General features: G+C 35.5%; 1 long non-coding RNA gene and 1 other non-coding gene across 2 annotated transcripts; both read left to right on the top strand.

The window, feature by feature from the left end:
• The first annotated feature begins 6,682 nt into the window (after positions 1-6,682).
• On the top strand, positions 6,683-6,755 carry Trnaf-gaa (transfer RNA phenylalanine (anticodon GAA)). Its single transcript has one exon. It is a non-coding gene; the product is annotated as a tRNA-Phe (tRNA).
• A 2,140-nt stretch (positions 6,756-8,895) lies between these two features.
• Positions 8,896-10,090, top strand: LOC138312366 (uncharacterized). Its single transcript, XR_011206933.1, has 2 exons — positions 8,896-8,944; positions 9,222-10,090. It is a non-coding gene; the product is annotated as an uncharacterized lncRNA (long non-coding RNA).
• Positions 10,091-16,282: the final 6,192 nt, after the last annotated feature.

Raw genomic sequence — 16,282 nt, forward strand, 5'->3', positions numbered from 1 at the left:
ACAGACCACTAGACATGATGATGGGGTGACATTTTTTTTATCTCGTTTGTCATACCTGGATTCTACCTACCTGTAACTATATCATACCTGGATCCTACCTACCTAACTACCAGGTAGACACAAGAGGCTTCCCGCTGATGCTACGACCCTCCATCATATTACCATGATAGTCTAATTGAATATTTACAATAGGTGATAAAGTACTTATCCCAAGATAGAGGACTTAGTCCTGTTGACATCCGAGATTATGCTACACAGGTACGATTTCACCTGAAATTCTCGTTAGAGCATCTTTTACCTAGATCAGATGGACTCAGGTGAATTGATAAGAAGGTAATTGTTTCATCATAAGTTAGGTATTATTTACCACAAGGAGATTACAGTCTCTCCATTGGACATTCTATCTATACCCACATGTATTGCAACTATTAACTCGGAGAGATGTGAATTCGAATTACCGGTCTTGTATAATGAATTGCATTTCACTTCAACAGGTAACACTGAGATGTGAATTACCTGTATATTGCATTTCACTTCTACAGGTAACACTGAAATGTGAATTACCTGTACCGTATATTGCGGTCCACTTCTACAGGTATATCTGCTGTTTGAGGCCCTAGCTGTTACTACCCCTGTATGTAACTACCATTTGAAATGACAAAATACAAATGAAATATCTCACTGACAACAACACAAATCATGCAGGGGCCATATTGTCAGCTGCATGTGCATGTGGCTGATAGGTAAATAAAGGTAAATTGAGGCAACTGCACATTCAACCATAGCCCTCCACTTCTGGGTTAGTTAATCAGCGCTGGAGAATTTACCATATATTGATTTGTAGGTCAGTGGTTTTTTTCCTCTAAATACCAACATTACTCTACATTCCCCCCAACCCCACCCCCACCCGCAACCCCTGCCTCCAATTTGTAAATGAATCCCAAAATAAACTAAGTATCATACCTTTATATTATATATGTAATGATCCATAGTTAGTTCTATACATGTACATACCCTTGCAGACATAATATATCATGGCCTGTGTGGTAATTTTTCTGTGATTTCCACACAACTGTGAGTATATATATGAGTAGTTCGATGATTCCCTGTTTACATGTGTATTATCATACCACCTTCACTGGATATTGTGGCTACTGTCATACCTGGCCAGTGTATTACCCATCATATTTACTCCTTACAACATTTCACAAACACTTATATATAATTATTTTCCTGTGATTATATGGGTGTATAACATATACCCTGGCATCTATAAAATAAGGTACAAATTCAACAGACATGTTCTGTGAAATATTTCTATAGAAAAATTGATAGAAAGAAAACTTATAAAGACTGAAGAATTTCAAATTTCAAAAGGTAGAATGCAAAGTAGAGATGGCAGGAATTCCATTGACCACAGGGGATTGGAGGGTGGGGCAGGGGACAGTATGATGGGGTATTTAGCTAGGGGGTTAGGATAACAGGAAGGGAGGGTGTTAAAGCCGATGACGGGAGGGGGCTATATGATAAGGATCGAGGGGAGGGGTTAGGGTTGGGGAAGGGGGACAGGGTTTCATAAGTGACAGACACAGTGATGAGGTGGGAATTAGGATAAGGGGAGGGGGGGGGGTTAGAATCATAGCTGTACTATAGGTTGCAGGAAAGGAAATATATATTCCTATGGATTTTTGATGGACTGGGGCCTGCATAGGGCTAAGGTAAGATGACAATAGGATAGAAGATGAAAAGATTTATAAAGGTTTGTCTAGCATAGATAAGAGGGAATCTCTATGCCATATTTTTTCGGTATATCTATAATACATACAAGCACATTTTATGTGGCAGGAGATACCAGGTAATCTTAGACACTTCTCTTTAGGACAGAAGATGGCGATTGTAAACAAGATGTCATATCTGAAGTATCACATATTTGTCCAACACCAGTATGGCGTAAAGCTGCTAGGAATACCTGTTATTTAGTAGTCAGGTATTAGACTGCATGTCGTTTACCACAAAAGTAAACCTTTTATTATACTACCTGTACAGCTATAAACCTGCATGCTCACAAACCTACATACACATGTACACTTCTGTATTTATTTATTATTATATATTTATAAGTAGAACGTTGTATTTCAAATTCTCTCATGTATTCTTTGCGTACCTGTCGACAGGTAACACATATTATATTCATATCCCTTAATCTGGAAAATAAAATCTTTGATTCCACAAATCAACGCTAACAAAATTAAATCAGGGATTGTCTGTGGATTCCTGACTTAATTGACCTCGATTTCTCGAAACAAACTTTCAAGTCAAAATTTTGTAACATAGTTGTATATTACTACTTTGTCAGACACTTGTTAGCATTACACATTTATCATCTGTATAGGACTATATTCACTTGAGCACAAAACTATATTTCCATATCCATTTTGTAAATGTAAACAGATGAGAATGAATCAGATCACAAACATCTGTCCATAGATTTATTCACATCAAATGGGCGGAGAAAAACTTATATTGAGAAATCAATATCCTCTAATGCAGAAACAGGGGTATTGTATTACTGGGGGTTCATACCAACTTGTACGACTTGTACAAATCAATGTTGGGTATATATATTATAGGGATTCAGGGTTTTAGGGAGGTATTACGTACATGAATGGCTGTATAGGGTTACTGTATCCATACCTTGTACAAATCAATGTCAGGTAGTCAATGGGGATAGCCGATACAGAGGGGTCTGCATGAGACATACAGTAAGTAAAAATTCTCGGGTAGGGGACTTGGTAAAGGACAGGCCAGAAATAGGGATTTTTGTGTTACTTCATGTCTAGTGGTAGGGGAATCGTTATCATACATGATTATAGGAATGGGGGGGGGGGGGGGGGTAATCATTTGGGGGAGGCAGTACAAGGTATGACATACATACATACATACATACATGATGAGAGCAGGGGAGGGAGTGGGAGGAGACAAGATTGATCAGTGGCTCAAGGTACAAGAGGGGGTCGAAGCAAGAAAATGGGGGATTATTTAAAGGAATAACTATGGGTATGCAACTACAGATTAATGGTCCATGGCAGAGAGAGGGAGAGGGTAAGTTTAGTTTATTTGTGTAGCCATTGCAGGAAACACACAAGTTGAATATTTTTAGGATAAGCTGGACCTGCAGGCTTTATAAATATTCAATACAAAATGACATCGACCAGAGTTGTAGCTAGAGGTGGAATTACAAAAACTGATGTTATCCCTGCATGATGCTGAATTAATGAACAACAGACTGTATACATATATAAATACCAGATGAAAATCTGCTATCATGTTATGGTCAATCCAGTTCAATTATTTTACCTTCTCTATCTAACCAACATGGTTTCTTTGATTTTTATGTTTTTGCTTTGAATACGAAAGTCGATCATGACATAGTTATCATGGTATTTCTGGAGGCTTAATCATTCAATCTGACATTTTTCCCCAAGAGGATGGATTGTGAATTTAGACAAAATATACAAAGGTAGACATTGTATTATACAGATGTTTATATATACTCCAACAACGATAGAGGTTAGAACAACAGACATACGCTTTAAAACTTTATGTCGTGTAGGAAAGAATGGATACCTGAACAAATATTTTAGCATACATCAATGGGCCCTGATTATTTTGTCTAAAAAAAAAATTTTTTGTCACGCTGCATGGTTGTTGATAAATTGATAATATTCCTACCTGAAATTAAACATTCGTCAAAAATACATGCTTTAACTTGATCATATCTATTTAGTACACATTCATTAAGAGTTAATTAAGGATACCTTTAAAATAAAGTTTCAGTACAGACTAACACCAATACACCCCAGGTAAAACCCACTCACCTTGGTCCCTCCGGGAAATTGCTGCGGTCCCCTTTGAGCCATGATTAACTCCTTATAGGGCACCTGTTGCCATTACACAAATCACACGCGGGACCCCTAGGGTCCCAGAGTTGACAGGTAACTCCCGTGCGACACCCGTTTGTAAGGCCCAGTAGTTCCAACTATAGGCGAGTGTTACACCGCCATTTTGACAGGAACATTTACACGGTAGTTGTACTGTAGTAATCCTTTATAAGGGAAAACAAAACAATGCCGTTATATCCAGGTAAACGGAAATAAAACTCACGACTAAAACACACTAATAGATCACCTGTGACATCACATGGTTATATATATCCCCGGGGGATGACTCCAGCAGCCGTATCAACTGTAACGTACCCCGTGTTTTATCACACCGTACTGGCAGACGCCAAACTAATCGTCACCTGGCTTGCTACCTGCACAGGTGAGAAACTACCAAGGGAAGCAACTCTAGCCGTTCAGTAAAACTGCCCGCTTACCACAAAGACATGGTCATTATAGCTAGGCTGATTAATATAACTAGTTTTCATAATAAATTAAGGACTTAACTAATTATATTGCTACAAGGCGCGTAATGTAATGCACATTGCAGTATGAATGATAGATTATTTGATATGGCAATTATAATAATCACGTAAAAATTTACGCATTCTTTTTATTTCAGCGAAAAAATGGTTGAAGAATTTTTTGCACATACGGAGTATATATGTATACATTTAAAAAATAATAAAAATAATGTATGCATGCTTTTACAGACAGTAATTTATTTCATATACATCAGAAACATTTCTGCTTGCCCAAAATATGTTATATAGTCCCATGACAAAGGACAGTAGTCGCTTCCATTCTCATTGATACATCAAATTTGGACATAAAGATTTCCGTTTTTCTCTGTTAAAACCAGAGACATATATAATTTAACTTTACTATTTAAATCTTTGCTATAGCTTACCATTTAATGGTACATTTTTACAGATGAGTGTAAATTAGTCACGGGCGAATCACTTTAGTAATTGATTCATGTGCGCTCAATTAAGTGAACCCCGAAAGTGTTTTCGTCCTCGTATTGAGCCTCACCAAGAATGTAACCAAGAATTAACCAATCAAAAGTCACCGTCCGTCATCCATGTCCACTTCCAAAAACTACAGGCTTCTTTTTTATTGCTTTAAAATTTTTATTAAGGTTTTTGTTATGGACTAGAAGGGGGATTAAAAGAGATATTATGGTGAACCAGCGCTAAACACCGACAGGAAAGCCAGTATAAGTCTAAATATTAGTACATGTCCAGAATGTCTCGCATGTCCCTGTGCGATATTTGAGATCGCGCTTTGAAATTTATTCTTTATCAATATACTTCAATATAAGACTACATTTTAAAATATATGTAATGTGTCAAATCATGAAGTAAAGATTTTACATATCACGTGGTCTACATACATTTTCTCTTTTGACATAGTATTATCATTTTTCGATATTTTAGATCGTTTACAGAGTGCGTTTGATTTCTAACTAATATAATGGACTATGCCGACCTGTTCTTTGAAATATTCCCTTTCTTTTTACTACTGGCAGAAACACAACTCTGCTCCTGGTAATAACTCTGCTCCTGGTAATAATACACAAGGCACTACGATTTTTTTAATGTTTTAACTGTTGCCCCGTCTAAGCTGATTTTTTTAAATGAATTAAAAAGCAAAAAAAAAAAAAAAAAAAATCCGTTTTTTTTTTTATCATTTTTTTCCAGAGAAGTTCAGCAAAAACGTCAAGGTGTGCAGCTGAAGTGCAGGACCACCAATTGTGATGTTTCGTCTGATTTATATACCAAGACAGTGTCGTGTTGGGGCTAATTAATTAAAGTGTCACAGCGCCATGAAATTAAGACAGAAAATTAGATTCATAAATATCCCAAATGTTGAAATGTCTAAAATTCGCAATATAACGTTTCACTATCTGGATATCAGTTGATGAGAAATTCATCTTATCCTACGATACTCGTGTTACAATCTTGTGCAGTGATAGGCCTACATGTTTCTTTTGGACTTGTACAGTGCATTTCTGACATATAGGTTGACTTTAATGACATAAAGATTTATTTTTTATGTAAATATTAAGGACAGAAAACATTTCTACCTGCTAAAAGTCCATGTTTGTGTGCACGTGAAATTAGAAACCTGCCTGTAGATGAAATATCATCTGGCAACTAAGATCGCCCATTTTATATAAATGCAATGTTTCGTTTCGTATGAGTTTAATATAAATTAATCATTTAATAAAAGTATGAATATCTACATTGATATACAATGTACTTGGTTAAAAAACATCTGCTATAAAGAAGAGTTTTGTTTGCAGTATCGCGTTCCTTAATTGTCCTAAAGAAACATAACGATAGACCCAAGAAGAAAAAATTAATCTTTCAAAGTTGACTACAACAATGACCATGCGATTTTGATTATCACTATATCAACGTCAGTTTATAATGATAAATTAATTTTGCATTTCGTAAATCCCATAAAACCTGACAGAAACGATTAATTTGTAGACAGATCATATGTAAAGGGAAGTAACTCTGACAGCACGCGGAGGCTCTTAACGAGCACGTGGTTATGGTTACACAATGAGTTTGTCTTAAATCACCTTGTTAGGCAGATTTTATTGTATTAGGTTAATAAAATACTAAATTTTTTGACAAAATGTACACATTCCGTTGATAATTCTCTATAATCTAAGCAAATACTCAGGAAAATACTATTATGGCATTTTAACATTGCCTAAATTATCAAGTGCCGAAATAGCTCAGTTGGGAGAGCGTTAGACTGAAGATCTAAAGGTCCCTGGTTCGATCCCGGGTTTCGGCAGTAAAATTTTCTTTTTTTTTATTTTTTTTTTAATCATTAAAGGATTTGTGCAGCCAATTATTTTTTTGATAATACGTCAGGATATTGCTTTGGATGAATGAAAAATTAAGTCCCACCCAACGAATCTCCTTGCTTTTAGTGCTATCGGTTTGTTTTGGTTGTGATTTACGGGTAGTGTCGACTACGGTTCAGAGATAATGAGCTAGGCAGTCACGTGGTCTTGTGATGTCACAGTAGTCCGCGGCTACACAGGGTAAGCCTAGCATATTATACATCTATACAGCACATATACGTATACGTTTGATCTACAATTTGAGTTTTCGAGTAAATGGTTATTCTAGCTTTATGATGTAGATATTTTCAGTTTCAAAACATTCCATTTACACCATTTCAACATTCAAACAAGCATATATCTAGCTTTATATTAGATAATCAGTCCAATTTGATAGCGATATCAAAATGATGTTCGGATCAGTCTGGACTGAGATTTAGATAGCATATTATGTAAATTTCTGTGTAATATAAAACCATATAATGTAACACTATCTTTTTACGAGTAAAATCCCAAAATTTAGCATGAATATATCTAGAATCCGTGTTTTCATTTCAAACTTCTGCTATAACCATGCAAACACGGCACAGTTTTTGAGTAAAAATAAAATGTGGACGGTTATGTGGTATTGGAGTAACAGTACAGAACTTATACCGAAAATAATATGTATATTGTTGCCTTTGAAAATGTATCCATAACGTTTACTAAAAAGCAGAAATACATCAATGATATTTCTGATATATGTTTCTACAGTACAAGGACGTATATGAGACTTATAAATCCTTGTACAGTATAAGTGTAGATTTAAATTCATTATTTCAAAATTATACTAAATCTTTAAAATAGTATATTCATTGTCGATCCTTTTGTATATCATACCGAAATTTAATTGTATGATATATGAACATTTATCGTATAATTCAAAAAGGAATCACATATAGTGTTCAAATGAAAAATGAAATTACTTATATAGAAGCATTATTTAAGGATTAACTTGAATAGATTTTTTATGTTATGGAGATATAACACAAAAATCTGAGTGTACTCTAAATAAACCGCGAAGCGGTTTATGATGAGAGTACACTCAGATTTTTGTGTTATATATCCATAACATAAAAAATCTATTCAAATTAATCCTTATAATTCAATTTACTAAAGATAATCTCTTCAACATTTAAAATTCATTTTGGGACTCTTTTGTCTATGAAATTATTACGCCGTCATCTCAGCCAATCAGAAGCGACGTTACAAACGGCGACGCCATTTTTTCCTTTATGGGCTGATAAAGTAAATTTTTAAGCCAATGGAAATGCTCGTAACAAGCAACATTGAATTATAAATAGATATAATATCTTGTACCTTTTTAAAAATATACTTAGTGATATTTAAATAAGTATATTTAGTGTGGTAATGGTGTAACCCTTCTTGTATGACTATACATGTACATGTAGATTCGAAACGGTGCAAATACATGATTAGAATTTTTACTAATACCATAGAAATTACGGAAAATTGCTCTATGCCACGATTCCGTAATTACTACGGAGCCCGCGAAGGGACATGGAAATATATTTATTAATCCGTGCACACGGTTTGTCAATCCGTCCGCACGGATTACTAATCCGTGCAGACGGTTTGTGAATCCGTGCACACGGTTTACCAATCCGTGCACACGGTTTGTCAATCCGTTCGCACGGATTACTAATCCGTGCACACGGTTTGTCAATCTGTACATACGGTTTACCAATCCGTGCACACGGTTTGCCAATCCGTGCACACGGTTTGCCAATCCGTGCACACGGTTTGTGAATCCGTGCACACGGTTTACTAATCCGTGCACACGGTTTGTCAATCCGTGCACATGGTTTACCAATCCGTGCACACGGTTTGTCAATCGGTTCGCACGGATTACTAATCCGTGCGCACGGTTTGTCAATATGTACACACTGTTTACTAATCCGTGCACACGGTTTGCCAATCCGTGCACACGGTTTGCCAATCCGTGCACACGGTTTGTGAATCCGTGCACACGGTTTGTCTATTTGATATATTATTAAACCGTGACGTGTACATTGAACATTGAACCATCGACTACCTTAGAGTCAATTGATTATAGAGGGCATGGCGGCAACATGAGGTAAGGAAATCTAGGTTTAATTAATGGATAATACAATGGAGACCTATAAACATGTATCTTACAAAACGTTTAATGTGTTTTTTAATTGATGCCTACAGATTATTTATTATTTTCAATTTGTAAGTATGAAGTAAACGACATGTTATAAGTATGCTTAGAAGTCGATGTTAACATTTTAAATAATTAGATCACAGAGTAAAGAGTAATATTAAAAAATATACACAATGCATGTATATATGTACTTCATCTAATAGACAATTTCTTCTTTATATTCCAGTTGACGGCAATTCAAAAACAATGACACGTGCTTCCATTACGGGAAAAAGTAGTCAAATATTATTGTGTAACTCAACGGAGAGACGACATACTGGTGGTAAAACGATACCAAAGTTTTTAAGAAGAATACCGGTTGACTGTGTTTCAATGTGATGCTAAAATGGCTCTATCTAAAATCTGACATTGATTAGTTAACCATATTATTAATTGTCCTTAAAATAATGTCACGCTCGTCTGGTGATCAAGGATAAGATCAGACAGGGCTATAAAAGGACGAGTCTTATCGAGAGAAAAAATAAAGACAGAGTACGTATTGGGAGAAAACCATCGATATGTTTCAAAATCCTGACAACTGCCCCACTCCACATAGGTTTCGAACTCAAAAGTGAAAGACATCGCGCGACTGTCACTAATTTGACCAAAGACCAATAAACACTGCCATTAAAAAAAAAAAGTTTCTTTAAAACTACGTGTGAAGAAAATATTCATTGAGCTGTTTTTTTCGTCTGACACAGTGATAGTCAACTAACGCACGATGATTACAACGAGGCGGAAAGCATAAGACGACCCGCGTTATGAAGGTGAACATTTTATTTAAATTGTTCAGAAGATGATGATAAGTGTAGTGTTAATTAACTTTTGCAACTCTACAAAATTATCAGTCTCGTTTTATATTCCTATTTTTTAAAATAAAAGGTGTTTCGAAAAGGTACATGTTTTGGGGTTTTATGTCAAACGGGATATTTTCCATGGATTTATTGTTGACTTTAATAAAAAAAAACATGTATATACGCTGACTGATACACAAATGTATCTCATTATTTTACAAATGATAGTTGATTGATTGTCACAATAAATCGATTTGTTTTGGCTACGTTTTCACATTTTTTGTTACATGTATAATCAGTGTATGTATGCTGACCTGTACATATGAAAATATTTACATTAGCAATATTTAAATGAGTTGTAACATGGTCCGTCTTCATATAGTGGTGAAATACATGTGCAATAATCTAGTATTAAATGGACACAATATATTGTTTGTTTCTTAACATCAACCTGTACATGGATTCGTTCACTTTTAAAATTGTACAGTTGTCCTCGTCCGAATGTTGGAGCTCAAAGGCATCTGCAAATTAATTAGTTTATAGACATGTATAACCATTTTCAGTCGTTGTATAGATTTATATAATAAAATAGGCTGGAATCATACTCTAAATGGTGTACATGTATAAGACAAATGTAAGATTTAGACCTTTAAAACGTATTGTGGTAGACACAGGTCATACAATGTTTTCCATACTCGAGTTCAAGCTCGTAACTTTTAACAAGTAACTCACCCTGTGGAATATATTCTGTATGCAACAACAACGACTCTTGTAACCTGTATTTCTATAAACTGTAACTAATTATCAGATCCCTGTGTTGGGCTTACTGACGACTGGGAACCAATCTGACAATGTGACGTCTAAAGACGATATCAAGTTTGGTAATATGACCGAAGGCTTCAGTAACTTCAACAGTAAGCATAAATTATGCAATGTTAAAAAGTTCAATTTATGGAAATAACGGAGCCGAATTTTTTGTTTATTTTTTATCCATATATATTCACACACTATCCTTGTCCCAAAATCCCATTTGAGAAGGAAACCCACATAAGAGAAGAAAGAAACTTTTATTTCCGTAACAGATATGCCGTTTTTGGTCAGGTGATTATATTGGACGTTAGGATATCACTTGAACGCTTGCAAATAAAGAGCAACAGCACTGAGCTTCTGTCGGATGAAGATCACGTTCGTCGGATCTTAAAAGGCTTTGAATCGCTTGATTATATAATGAGCTGACTTCAAACATCGCATTCCCGCTGATGAGATTTTTTTACAGTGGATAAATGGCGGCCGCAAACTGAAGCTGTCAGTGTGTAGGATTAAATTTTGAAGAGTGTGTTTTTTCTTTATTTTCATGTACGAAGGGCTGCGACCTTATAAAGACAGTTCGGACTAGCTTCAATGTTATTTTTGTAATATTCTTTGAACTTTTTCGGCTGAGCGTTGTAACAAATTTCGAAACATGAGGTGCGTGTACTTTCAAGTAGGAGTGGATAACATTGGCGAATACAGAGGAGATGTGACGAATACCTGTGCTCAAAATCCCAAGCACTGTGTTATTCTTTATATACAGGCACATATGACTTAATTAACACAGAAAGGCACAAATATATGTGGTTTTTTTTTGTTTATTTTTTTAAATATATACATGTACCATACACATCGTTGTGTGCAGCAATGTTTTACAGAATTTGGTAAAACACCATAGAGTATTTAGGTACACATTCCTTGTTTTGTGGAATCGCCTTGGCGTCGGCGTCAGATTTGGTTTTGGTTTGTTAGCCGTTGTAAATGACATTGCTTTCTACATTATTATATGGTCATTATTGCTGTATATGCAAAACATTTAAAGGGAGAAAATGTAAGATTTTGAGAATTCCAAGAACCTCAATTTACCTGCATGGTTCAGCGCAAAAAAAAGGATGCCCAGTGAGGGGCGGTCATCTTTGATACTCCATGGGTTGCTATCACTGACGATATATCCACGGTCGATATAAAAACAGTCATATTAACCACTGGGTTATCGAGGATGAGTAAAGATTAATAAGTTATCTTGTAGAAATTATGATGTGCTTTGTTAAAGATAGGATATTGACTGAATAATGGGAAAACATGAAACTCGTGCTTGTATTTCGTCAATCTATAATATGAAGTGATTCTTCGCAGCCTCCTATCTATACACCACACACTACAGCGATTTCTCTTGTACACGATGTGAACCACAGTAGGGAACAACCAACAAAATGAAAAAAAAGACCTTCGAAATGGCCCCTGTGTATACGAGCCCAGGATAAAATTTAACCCGGCCGCTGATTGGCTGGCTAATTATGAATTTCAAAAGTAAAAATGTTTTCTGACAGGCAATTTTTCCTAGATAACCATATGAATTTGGAAATTCATATTGAGATTTAAGTTCAAAATATCAATTTTGATAATGAATAGGTAAAATATTAGAATTTCAGGATTTTTTAGCGCATAATGCGCCTTAATTCAATATAGCTACCCTGGTTGGAGTTTGAGCAGAAGGACCCATTTTTGTTCTATCTAGTGTTATATGAGAACCTAGACTTTAATTATAGAACTCAATAGCTAACTAATATTCCTCTGTTTTAATAATACAGTACAGTTGGTTGTTTTCTATAAGGACGTAATCCTTGACCACAGGGACTTGATGGTCCATATGTACTTAAACTCGTAATATTGGACATACACTGTCCTCCAAAAGTTTTGTTACACATGGATTTTTGTCAAAACTATTTTATACAGAATCTAGACACTTGTAACAGACCTTTTGGATGGCAATGCATATTATATGTTTTAAGGGTCTAGATTAAAATCGGTAAAAATCATACCTCTTTGTAATGTATACAGTTGTATACATAGGGAAGAAAGTTTTGAACTCGCGATCCAGAGGTAGTGTGGTAATATGTCAGGACATCTGAACCACTTGGCAACTCTCCTTTAACTAATTCTTAGGCTTCTATATTGTGCACGCGTTTAGAAATGATATGATAGCTACGGCAACTTTAGAATGAATTATAGGTATTGATATTACATATGTAGCATTCTTGAATAATGACAACATAAAGAGTAGGGCTCCAATCGGTCAGACAACCGAGTAATGTCCCGACAAGCAAGGTAGCCCGAGTTACTAAGACACTGATACCAAACTATAGAGTATGATTTTTACCTATTTTTTTATCTAGCCTCTAAAACATCTAAAATGGTCTGTGGGCACTCTGGTGTGTCCATGGTTATATAAAGTGTAACTAATTCTCATGTCCCTGTGAATCAGGCGTCAGCTGGCATGCTGCCCCTAATTATATAAATTGCCAGTTCGAAACTTGCTTTTCGATGGCTATGGCATAATAAGGCACTACTCATATATCGAAGGTACACAGTTTTCCCCGACTGTCACGTCACATTCTAAGACGTTGTTCCATCTATTTAAAACGATGTCTTATATTCACTTGAATTTACACAAAATTTCAGGATTACTTTAAATTTAAATACGTCGCATTTTAATTAATTTAAGTTTATCCGTGAAGACAGTCCCTTCATTGGTCAGGAACTAAGATCATTCATTATTTCTGACAATTATCTGCACTGTACTTAACAGTTTATTAAGCCCGTTGTATCACCGTGGATAATATCTATAGGGGTATTTTAAGCTTGCAGAAACTTTGGGTTGCTAAAAGGACTTAAAGGATTTATCCCAATGACCAATGTACATATTCCACATCAAAACTAAAGTTATGATTTTTAATCAAGCGATTCAATGGATATATTTGACGAAATATCGCTTGTCCAATGGCATACATGTACATCCGTCACCCATACCTGTAACAGAAAAAATACAATATTTTGCATAAACTTCAGACAGTACACTGTAATACCACATTTTATCATATGTATCCCAAAGTCTGGATTTAATTATAAGCCATTATCTTCTAACAATATTGTATAAGAACGTCGTATAAACTCGAAGAAAAACGTGACAATTGTAAACCTGGTGTTTTCTCACATCATTTTGATGACATTAACACGAAGTAAGAAGTAGAATACAGCTATTCTCCCTAACAAAATAATACAAAGAATTGACCAAAAAGGTTAAATAAGAGAAAGTAGCATGTCCTTACCTTATATAACCGTGTAATCCTTAATACAAGTCCGTGTAAACCCTAAGTATTGAATTGAACCCTTGTCCAGTGAAGATAGTAATCCCAGTGCATAGATATAGTCTAATTATAGGCGGATTGGTAAACCGTGCGGACGGATTGTCAAACCGTGTGCACGGATTAGTAAACCGTGCGGACGGATTGACAAACCGTGTGCACGGATTGACAAACCGTGTGCACGGATTGGTAAACCGTGTGCACGGATTGACAAACCGTGTGCACGGATTGACAAACCGTGTGCACGGATTCACAAACCGTGTGCACGGATTGACAAACCGTGTGCACGGATTGACAAACCGTGTGCACGGATTAGTAATCCGTGCGAACGGATTCACAAACCGTGTGCACGGAATGGCAAACCGTGTGCACGGATTAGTAATCCGTGCGCACGGATTGACAAACCGTGCGGACAGATTGGCAAACCGTGTGCACGGATTGACAAACCGTGTGCATGGATTAGTAATCCGTGCGAACGGATTGACAAACCGTGCGGACGGATTCACAAACCGTGTGCACGGATTAATAAATATATTTCCATGTCCCTTCGCGGGCTCCGTAAATTACAGTACTAGACTGGATTAATTTTTAAGGTTAAACCTTTACTTGAAATAGTTCTTAGAACCATTTTTATTTCTGAACAAGTCATCTTCCATTATTGTTTTACCTGTGTACGATATATATATATGTAATATATATTCCTAGGTATGATCAGGGACATTTTATTTCCATTTGCTTTTACATCTTTATTTTAAAAATGGAGGTGACAATAAAAAACCTAGAGCATATATAATAGATGTAAGGGGTTTCCATAATTCAAATCACAATTCAATTAACGGATGTCCTAACCTGATTGGCAGCAAGATAAAAGCAAATACCCGATATAGCCCATCGAATAGCAAATTGCCCGCGGCCAGGTAATTACAGGTGAGTTTGATGAATGGCGTTGTGTACAGGTAAACAACATCCTGGTCAAGGTATTACATAACCATCAAACCAAAGGCATGGCTAATTATAAATCTATATCGGCGTATCTACTCGTTATCGATTAAAAATTGAAAGCGACCGTACGGTCTGAAAAAATAGTTTGTTTTGCTTAATAATTCAATATTTTGATCTTTTATAATATCAAAAATAAATTCTTTCTATCGCATGTTGAAACGCTTTACGGTATTGTGATAAATGTATCTAAATTTATTCGGTTAGCAACGTAACACACAACACAATGTTTGTAATGATCAATCATAGGTGTGTACTGTACGTACGTCAAGCATCATTTCCTTGATGCTTTAATCAAGGATTTCTTAAATTGTTACGTAAAATTTCTTTTTAAAGTCACAAACTTTGCAATTCACAATGTATCAAAGATACAGACTACAGGAAAATATTATCTAATTAAAGCTTATTCGTTGCTGAACTCCTCGACAAAAAATCCGAAACTTTTATTTCTGTGTCAATTTTCTTTCATAATAACACGAAGATACCAGCTATTAGAGCATTAATTAGAGTATTTGAAACATCGAATTTCACTCTTTTAGTTATTTACATTCGAGCCAAAGTTATTGTACGATTAACTTCACTCAAAAGTAATCATAAAAAATCGTTGATCGGCTTTTTCTGTGACCGTCGATATAAGTGATAGCACATCAGTTATAGTACAGCTATAAACCACGGACTATTATGACATCTCACGGTTTAGAGCTAGAAAATATGCATAATCGGGTGGTCAGAAAATTTGACCCCGATATCGGCGGCTTACAGGTTATTCCGGTCGCGCGCGGCATGGAGATGTTTCTACACGTGCTAATAAAGCCTTTTCCAGCATAAACTGAAATTATCATTTTTGACTGCACAAATCCTTTAAAGATGCTCCACCGCTGACGAATGGTATTTTTTCACTATCAAAAACAGTAGCAGACGATTCAGTATTTTTCTTCAGTTACAAAAGTTACTTACTTTAAACCATTACCACGATTGAAAAGTTTGAGCTTCTAATTTTACTTCAAGTTAAAAATATAAAAAATAATTAATTGCATCCCGAAAAAACATCTGTGCCACTATATACTATATTGAATGAAGTACTGATTGCGCATGCACCAAAGGCGAAGTAATTTTTTTTTTTTTTGTGTTAATTATACATAAATATACATGATTAGACACCAATTATTGTTCAAATGATGAATATCATTTATGCTCTGTCGGCGGTGGAGCATCTTTAAAAATATAAACGATACATTTTGTATTAGAAATAATCTCATGATATTTTATACATCATCTTA

This window comes from Argopecten irradians, unplaced genomic scaffold (genome assembly GCF_041381155.1).
Source record: "Argopecten irradians isolate NY unplaced genomic scaffold, Ai_NY scaffold_0293, whole genome shotgun sequence".
Classification (NCBI taxonomy): Eukaryota; Metazoa; Mollusca; class Bivalvia; order Pectinida; family Pectinidae; genus Argopecten; species Argopecten irradians.